Source organism: Bison bison, unplaced genomic scaffold (assembly GCF_000754665.1).
Source record: "Bison bison bison isolate TAMUID 2011002044 unplaced genomic scaffold, Bison_UMD1.0 scf7180017864334, whole genome shotgun sequence".
Taxonomy (NCBI): Eukaryota; Metazoa; Chordata; class Mammalia; order Artiodactyla; family Bovidae; genus Bison; species Bison bison.
In genome coordinates this window covers 584529-594322 of record NW_011494906.1, presented here as the reverse complement: position 1 = coordinate 594322, position 9794 = coordinate 584529, and positions in this window count along the sequence as shown.

Below are 9794 nucleotides of genomic sequence, written 5' to 3'. Positions count from 1 at the left end.
AAAAAGAGGAGAAAAAAAAAAAAAAAAAAAAAAAATGGTCTGAGCCTCCTGGAGCAGACGGTGAGGGAGAAGAGAAACCACAGAGGCAAGAGGGGGTGCTCAGAGCCTGAGAAACCCCAGCTCAACTGCCCTCTCCTGGTCTTGGGCTTCAGGTCTCCCTCTTGGGGATGGACATGGTAAAACAGAGCTTTACCAGGATGCAGACAAGGGCTAGATACAGCGGGGCTCCTGCATGTAGGTGACTTGGCAACGAGGACTGGTTTGATGGCAAAGACGCCAACAGCCAGATACACAGCTGCTTGGACAGGGGAGTGAACCTAGGGCTGGGGGTGGAGGGAGGAGAAGGGTCAGGGGGCTTCCAGCTGAGTGCATTTATATCTGCTGAGCCCACAGGGTGCAGAATCATGGATAGCTGTCCCTCTGGAGTAGAGGGACATTGGTGGCTCACCCCAGGGCTCTGACCTCGTCTTAGTTTCATCACTGTTGTGGATGAAATTTAGAGAGGTTTATCAGGTTTGTAGAGAACCTAAAGCTGGGAGAGAGGGTATCTACAAAGGAGGACAGAACCAGAATCTAAAGTGACTGGAGGAATGAATGCTGAGCCTGCTGCTTTCCAGATATGCCACTTCAGACAAGTCACAAAAACCTTTTTGAACTCGGTTTCCCCATCTGCAAAATGGGACAATGCCACCTGCATTGCTGTGAGGGTCAATGAGACCAGCTACGTGCACCCCCCAGCCCAGGCACTGGCACACAGCAGGCCCCTGATAGCTGGTGGCAGCTGCTGTGATTAATGATAGTGTGAGCTCCTCAAGGACAGGGGATCTGTCTTTCTGTGCTGTATCCTCAGTGCCTGGTATGGCGTGGGCACCGAACAAATGTTTGTCAGATGAATGAGCAAGATGAAATCTGACGGGGATAAATGTCAGTTCTTGGACTCAGATCCAAAGACCCAGCTGCACATGGACGCAGTGAAGGGTGGAGGGGGGGTGGTGGTGGAGAAAAGGCTTAGCAACCAACAGCACATGGGAGAAAAGTTGAGGGGTTTAAGCCGATGGGAAATTTTGGTTAACATGAGCTGGCTGCCTAGATCAGCCCGGGGAAACTTGGGTGGTATTATTAGAGGCCTAACGCCCAGAAAGAGGGAGGCCATGGTGGTCAGCCAACCTCAACAAGATCAAGTGGGAATGAGGCCTCCAACCACACTGAGAGGTAGTTGAAGGAGCCAGGGCACTGAGCTTGGAGAGAGAAGTCCACCAGGCCCACGTGGCAGCAGGTGTTCAGACCTCTCCACTTCCACTGGCTCTGGACAAGCAGTGACTCTTAGGCTCAGTTTTCTCATCTGTAAACGGCGCAAGCCACAGGCCGGTGCCCACTGGGCCCCTGGAGAACAGCAGGACTGGGAACCCTAGCCTCTCCGGACTCAGAGCCCCGCCTGCCTCACTGGGCTCCTCTGTCGGTGGTTCCTGCTGGAGGGCGGCTGGCTGGGAAGCTGCACGTGGCCTGCGTCTGTCTCCTTTTGCAGGTTGGACGAAGAATGGCAGGGGCGACACCTCCCACCCCGACCTCCTCTCTTTCCTCCATCTGAGGCCGATTCTATAGTTGAATCGCTTTTTCAGCAGCCAGCTTCCCTCTCCTCCGCATTTTTCTGGGTGTGGGATGTGCCTGCAAGAAGCGGAGCTCCATCCAACCTGCTTTTCCCGCAACAAACAGCCAAGTGCCCGCGCAGCGGCGCCGCCTGGGAGGTTCTGTGTGCGCCCTCTGGTGTCCGCTGGTGGCATTGCGCTGAACTCAGCGCCAAGCACAATGGGGTTGGAATCAGACACCTTGATAGAAATCCTGGCCCTCCACCCACAGATGAATGGTTAAACACAGTGTGATGTACACACCAGATAGAACATTACTCAACCTTAAAAAGGAGGAAATTCTGATACATGTTACAATGTTTGAAAACATTGTACTGGGAATATTTCCTGGTGGTCCAGTGGTTAGGACTCCTGCTTTCTCTGCTGAAAGTGCAAGTTCCATTCTTGATGGGGGAACTAAGATCCCGCGAGCCCAGTGGTATGGTCAAAAAGAAAAAAAGTTGTACTAAGTGAGAGGAAAGTGCAAAAGGTGGGTTGAAACTCAGCATTCAAAAAGCTAAGATCATGGCATCCAGTTCCATCACTTCATGGCAAATAGAAGGAGAAAAAGTGGAAGCAGTGACAGATTTTATTTTCTTGGGCTCCAAAATCACTGAAGACGGTGACTGCAGCCATGAAATTAAAAGATGCTTGCTCCTTGGAAGGAAAGCTATAACAAACCTAGATAGCGTATTAGAAAGCAGAGACATCTCTTTGCAGACAAAGGTCTGTATAGTCAAAGCTATGGTTTTTCCAGTAGTCATGTACAGACGTGACAGTCGGACCATAAAGAAGGCTGGGCACCAAAGAATTGATGCTTTCGAATTGTGGTGCTGGAGAAGACTCTTGAGAGTCGCTTGGACTGCAAGGAGATCCAACCAGTCAATCCTAAAGGAAATAAGTCCTGAATATTCATTGGAAGGACTGTTGCTGAAGGTGAAGCTCAAAAACTTTGGCCACCTGATGCGAAGAGCAGACTCATTGGAAAAAACTCAGATGCTGGGAAAGGTTGAAGGCAAAAGGAGAAGCGGGTGGCAGAAGATGGGATGGTTAGATAGCATCACTGACTCAAAGGACACGAATTTGAGCAAACTCTAAGAGATAGTGGAGGACAGAGGAGCATGGCGTGCTGCAGTCCATGGGGTCACAAAGAGTTGGACACAACTTAGGAACTGAACAACAACAACAAGTGAAATAAGCCAGACACAAAAGAACACAAAAGATTCCACTTACAGGAAGTACTTAGAGGAGAAAATTCATAAAGCCAGAAAGAAGACCTCTATTATGGGCTACTAGGGGTTGGGGTAGGGGGACAGGGGAGCTATTGTTGAATGGACACAGAGCTTCTGTTTGAGATAAAACGTTCTTGAAATGAATAGTGATAGTCATATAACATTGTGAATGTACTTAATGCCACTGAATTGCACATTTAAAAATGGTTAAAATGGTAAGTTTTATGTTATGTATATTTTATCACAGTTAAAAAAGTACCCTCCATCCCCTCCTCCTCCCCCGCCCAAAAAAAAAAAAAAAAAATTCTGGACCTGCCACTTAAAGAAAGCTTGACGTTGGTCAAGTCACTTAAACTTCTCCGAGCCTCAGTTTCCCCATTTTAGAATGGGGGCAATAATGCCTGCCTCTGGGTACCATCTGGTCCAAGCCACCATTCTCCCTTGGCTGGAGGATTGCAAACAGCTTCCTCGATGGCTTCTGGGCTTCACCCTTAGCTCTCCCCTTAAGTATTTTTCACCTGAACAGCCAGAGTATCTAAAACTGTAAGTCCAATCAAGTCATTCTCCTGCTTACGATTGTCTCCAAATTGCTCCCCTTGGCTAAGAGACCGGCCCTGACCACTTCTCTCTCCATACTTTCCATACCTTCTTCTCCCCACACTGTCACTCCCTGCTCCTTTGAGCTCCCAGGCCCTTGGCCTTGCTCTTTACTCTGCCTTGAACCTCATTTTCCCGACTGTCTGGTGTTGCTACTTAGGGTCTCAGCTCAAAAGTCACTTTTTCTTCCTGAGAGCCTGACTTCTTACCACCCTGATGTTGCCTTGCCTCCTGGTCTTACCCTCATCACCTCTATCCTGTTTTATTTTTCTCTTCATAGCACCTGCCACTGTCTGAAATGGTCTTATCTTCTTCATGTAACTGTTTTTTTTTTTTTTTTTCATGTAACTCTGTACAATACAAGCAGGAACCAGCTTAATTTTTCTTCCACCACCATCCTAGCACTAGTTCTGTTTCATCTCTCTTCCCCCTCCTTGAAAGCATTTCAACTAAATAGAGCTTTACCAATTTCTTTCAGGTAATAGACCCATTTCAATTTCAGGCTTTAAAAAGTCAGATTGTTTAGGAGATGTACATTGAATGATCTTGGAGTGACGTGTCGTGATGTCTGAGGCTTGCTTTCAAAGGGTTCAGTCAAACCATGTCATACAACACACAGCATAATGTCAGCGATTTTTGAATCCAAGTGGTGAGTGCATGGGTTTATTGCTCTATTCTTCTGGCTTTTCTGTGAGTTTGAGAATTCCTACCAAAAATTGGTTTAAAAAGAAACTGGTTTTGCCAAGTTAAAAAACAAGCCAACAGTGACCAGGGTTCAGCAGGGCAGGGGACTGGATTCATAAATCAGTTCATGGCAGGGACTTCCTTGGCGGTCTAGGGGGTTAAGTAAGACTCGCCCTTCCAATACAGGGGCCTCGGGTTTGATCCCTGGTCAGAGAACTAAGATACCATGCTCTGTGTGGCAAAAAAAAAAAAAAAATCATGGCAAAGATAGAGAACAGACTTGTGGTCAAGGGAGAGGCATGGACTGGGAGTTTGGGGTTGGTTGATGCAAGCCGTTACATTTAGAATGGATAAACAACACGGTCTTAATGTGTGACACAGGGAACTATACTCAACATCCCGTGACAGACCATAATGGAAAAGAATATAAAAAACAATGTAAATGCATGTATGACTGAGTCAGATTGCCATAGACCAGAAATTGGCACAGCATTGTAAATCAACTATGAACGTGATAGTTTTAGTTGCTCAGTTGTGTCCAACTTCTTGCTACCCCAGGGACTACAGACCACCAGACTCCTCTGTCCATGGAATTCTCCAGGCAAGAATACTGGAGTGGGTTGCCATTTCCTTCTCCAGGGGATCTTCCCAACCCAGGGATTGAACCCAGGTCTCCCGCATTGCAGGCAGATTCTTTGCGATCTGAGCCACCAAGGAAGAACTATCAGATCAGATCAGATCAGTCGCTCAGTCGTGTCCGACTCTTTGCGACCCCATGAATCACAGCACGCCAGGCCTCCCTGTCCATCACTAGCTCCCAGAGTTCACTGAGACTCACGTCCATTGAGTCAGTGATGCCATGGGGACGATAGAGGAAGAACTATACTTCAGTAAAAAAAAAAAAAAAAAATTTAAAGTTCATGGCAAAGAAGCCAGATTGGCTCAGGTCCCTGGTCCTGCCTGGACTCAGCCTCACCCTCTGCTCCTCCCACCCCATCAGAACCGGCCAGACCTGGTCTTAATTTTTGCTGAGTTGAGTCAGCTCAACCTGGAGGGTTAACCTGGAAAGGAAGATGGTCCAGAAAGCAAGGCTAAGCAGAGAGTGGGTGAGAGCACGTGTGCATACCCGTTTGTGCACACGTGTAATGTGTGCAGGCATGTGTGTGTGCCTGGTGCTTGTGCAGACGTGTGCCCACGTGTGCATATGTCCTGCCGTTGTGTCTGTGGTGGCTAGTTTGCAGGGACTGAGGCAGGGCTGGGCAGAGGAGGTGGTTTGAGGGGTAGTGAATGTTTGCTGTGGCTGTGTAAGGGCAAACACGAATTAAAAATACGAAAGAGCTTAATTCTTCCTGAAGGGAAAAAAGGGAAAAGACTTCCCCTCCCTTTTCTTAGAACATTCAGTTTAGAAACCTTATAATTGTAAGCTCTGCCTCTTTGAAATGTATGTAAATCTTTTCAAAAGCTAAATAAGCCCCTTGCCAGTTTACCATCCCAGGAATGTTTCTTCAGGGAAGTGGAAAGTGAAAGTGTTAGTCACTACTCTTTGAGACCCCATGGACTGTAGCCCATGGCCAGGCTCCTCTGTCCATGGAGTTCCCCAGGCAAGGCAAGGAGCCTGGAGTGGGTTGCCATTTCCTTCTCCAGGGGATCTTCCTGACCCAGGGATGGAACCCAAGTCTCCTTTCAGAGTCTTTACCATCTGAGCCATCAGGGAAGCCAAAGAATACTGGAGTGGGTAGACCATCCCTTCTCCAGGGGATCCTCCCAACACAGGAATCAAACCAGGGTCTCCTGCATTACAGGCAGTTTCTTTAGCAGCTGAGACACCAGGGAAGCCCTCAGGGAAGTGGATGCCCTCTTTTGGAAATGGAGTTGTCCTGGGACTCAGCACAGCCACCTTCCACTTTCTGTGGGAGAGCAGAGTCTAACTTGACCTAGTGCCTGGCTCCAGGTTGCAAGCCTACCTCCTGTCCTCAAGACAGGAGCAAGCAGTTTTCCTCTGCATAAAAGCAATTATTAATAGCAAACACAGGTAGCCACTGTAATTGCCGGAGAATGTAGCAGGAGCATGACAATGGTGCTGTCCAGACCTCCTGCTGGAGGGTTAGCTGTGGTTGATCTTGAGAAGATGTGAGTGAGGGTGGTTATCTGCCTGGCTATGTGAGAGGATGGTTGGATGGCATCACCGACTCGATGGACATGAGTTTGAGCAAGCTCTGGGAGTTGGTGATGGACAGGGAAGCCTGGCTGCTGCCTTTCATGGGGTCGCAAAGATTCGGACACGACTGAGCGACTTCTCTGAACCGGTATGAAAGGGCGAGGGTTCTTTGTAACCTCTTAGTGAGTCGCCTGTGATGTGTAGCACGTTCTGGTCCAACGCTCATTCCATATAAAACTTCTTGCCCTCCCACTTTTTCGGAGGGGTTTTTCTGGGTTGGCAGATCTTGTCTTTAAGTTTGTACTTCGCCAGCAGGTGTCTGGGCGCCCTCCAGGTTTTGGTCAATGCGTGTGCATCTTTTCCAGAGGTGGCAGGAAGTCTCCCAGTCGGCCTGGGCCCCCTGGACCACTGGGGCCTCCTGGGGTCAGCCATCCTGGAGGCAGGCACCTCTCTTGGAGGGGATGGGGGCACCTCGCCCAAGGAAAGGGGGCGGAGTCTGAGGATTCACAGCGACCCCAGCTGACCCTCGGCCGGCCTTGGGGCCCCGGAGAGCACCTGCCTGTGGAATCGCAGAGACTGAGCGGTGAGAACGGCAACCTTGCAGCCTACGTTGGGGCGCTCGCTGGGGAGGGCGCTTTGCTCCAGCCTGAGCTCCGAGCGCGCAGCCCCGCCCTCATCCGGAGCCGCCCCGGGCTGGCTCCACAGCGACGCCGTGTGGCCGAGAGAGGGAATCGAGGCGGGAATGCTGCTGCTGCCGGCTCCGGAAAGCCAGACTGACCGCCGCCCTCCGTCCGCACAGCGTCAGCCTTAGGGACAAAAGGATGATAAGGCAACCGGGGGCTTGGTCAATCGACTGGGGGAAAATAGAAGTTATCGTCTAACAGTTCCCCAACACCGACGAGTTATAATGCAGCAGGCATCCCTGAGCCCTTCTTCATCCCCAGTCCCCACCTGTATGGGTCTGGGGTAGGGAAGGCATCAGGGTGTTTGTTTCCCATGGGATGGGAGGGAGGTGGGAGGCGGATTCAGGATGGGGAACACATGTACACCCATGGCTGATTCTTGTCAATGTGTGGCAAAAATACTACAGTATTGTAGGGACAATACTGTAATTAACCTCCATTAAAATAAATAAATTTTAAAAAAGGCTTTGATTTAAAAAATATTTATTATTATTATTTTTTTTAATTTAACTGTGCTGGGACTTAGTTGTGGCATGCAGGATCTTTAGTTGCAGCCTGTGAAATCTAGTTCCCTGACCAGGGATCTAACCTAAGCCCCTTGCACTGGGAGTGCAGAGTCTTAGGCCACTGGACCTCCAGAGAAGTCCCCACATTACTTGCTAGTAAAGACATAGACTGTTTAGTGGCTTGTCTCTTAGGCTGTGTTAGAATGTCCCTGAGACAAACGTGGCAGCATCTCACAGCTGATGGCTGCATCACGAGTCCAGGGGCTTCCCAGGCAGCTCACCCACTTCCCCACTCTCCCTCCATCATAACTGGTTCTTTCTCTGTCATTTTTTCAGGAAGTACCTTGCACACAGAGAGTCAGGGAAGTGGGGCCCCTGACTGGGTAATGTGGTGGACCCTAGGGACACAGGCAAGTGAGGGTTGGACCCTCCCAAGGGAGAAGGTTCTTCTGCTGTGTCTAAAGGTTCTGGGTCCAGAGAGCAGATGTTCATGGCACAGGGATGACACATGGGTAATACCTTGGGTACCGGTTCCTGTTGATTAGTGCATGTTGGGAAGGATTCCCTCATGATGCTTGGGTTATAAGGGCAAGAGTGGCTGATTGATTGCTGTGTGTTTCCTATTGTGCTGCAACAAATGACTCAAACTTAGAGGCTTAAAGCAACACGAATTTATTATCTGGAGGTCAGAAGTCCACAGTGGGTCTCACTGGGCTTAAATCAAGGTGTCAGCAGGGCTGCACGCTTTTTGGAGGTTCTAGAGGAGAATCTGTTTCCTTGCCTCTTCCATCTTCTCGAAGCTGCCACATTCCCTGGCTTGTGGCCCCTCTCCATCACTTGCATTGCTCTGACCCCTGTTTCCATGACAACATCTTCTCTGACTCAAATGCCACCTTCTTATAAGGCCCCTTGTGATTACATTGAGCCCATACAGTTCATCAGGGATTATCTCCCCGTCTCCAGACTGGCGAAATTCTCTTTTGCCATGAAATGGAGCAGGACCCTGTGGCCCTCCCCCACAACCCCTCCATGTCCTTTACCTGCCTTTCGTCTGTGGAAAAACTTTAGCCAAAGAATAAATTTAAGCAGAGAAGTGAGAAAATGAAGAAACAAAGGAAAATCATTCAAAACTAAAACTAGTTTAATCAAGGACTTTTAGTTCCTTCTCAAGGGCTATAGATAATATTCTGAGCCATATCCTGTGAGCTGTCTTGTAGATACTGAAACTTCCATCAGATGGAAGAAGTTAATCATGACCAGATTGTAGCCCTGACAGAAACTGCCTCAAATTCTGAGAACTGGCCTCAAAGAAATGGAAACAAACTGACCCCAGAACTGAAGATTAACTGTACTTGAAACAATCAAGATGACTCTGGTCATAGCACCGATAACCAGTTTCAAGACGACTGGCAGAGCTGACTGTGCTGTTTCTACATTTAGCCCCCTCCCTCTGCCTGTAAGAGCTGATGTCCACTGGTTGTGGGGAGGAGGGCAGTTGGCCTTTGGGCAGAAGTCTGCCCCCCTCCCACCCCTGGTTGCCTGTATCCAAAGTAAAGCAAACTTTCCTTTCTACCAGGTTTGCCTCTTTATTGGCTTCTGAGTGACAAGCGGCTGAACCCCACTTCCAGTTATGTTATCGAGTCCAAACTTGCCCTGCTGGCCGCACAATAAATGAGTGAGTCTGAGATGAGGTGTTGGACTGGGAAGGGACTTTATTCGGGAGCCGGCTGACAGAGAAGGTGGCAGGCTAGTGCTTCAGAATAACCATCTTGTCAGGGCCTGGATGTCAGATTATTTTATGGATAAGAGATGGGGGGAGGTGAGGAAACAAAGTAAAAATTCCATTTAATTCCCGCAAATGTCTCCTAGAATGGCAAGCCTCAGGTAGGGGGATGTGTCCGTTTCATTTCCTTACAGTCATTTCATGGGTGTGGAATGGAATATCTCTTGTCATATCAACAAACAAAGATGTCACATCTATCTGTGATTCAGGCCTCCCCAAATGCGAATTTCTGGGCTGCTCAGGTAAACAGAAGACCAGGGGCACAGAGTTCAAGAATGTCACAGTCTTTCACAAGTGGGCGGGGTCAGGTTATCTCCCTGAGGCAGGCCATCACTTGTTGTTCAGTTGCTCAGTCTCATTGGACTCTTTGTGACCCCTTGGACTGCAGCACGCCAGGCTTCCCTGTCCTTCACCATTTCCTGGAGCTTGCTCAAACTCATGTCCATCAATTCGGTGATGCCATCCAACCATTTCATCCCCTGTCGTCCCCTTCTCTTCCTGCCTTCAATCTTTCCCAGCATCAGGG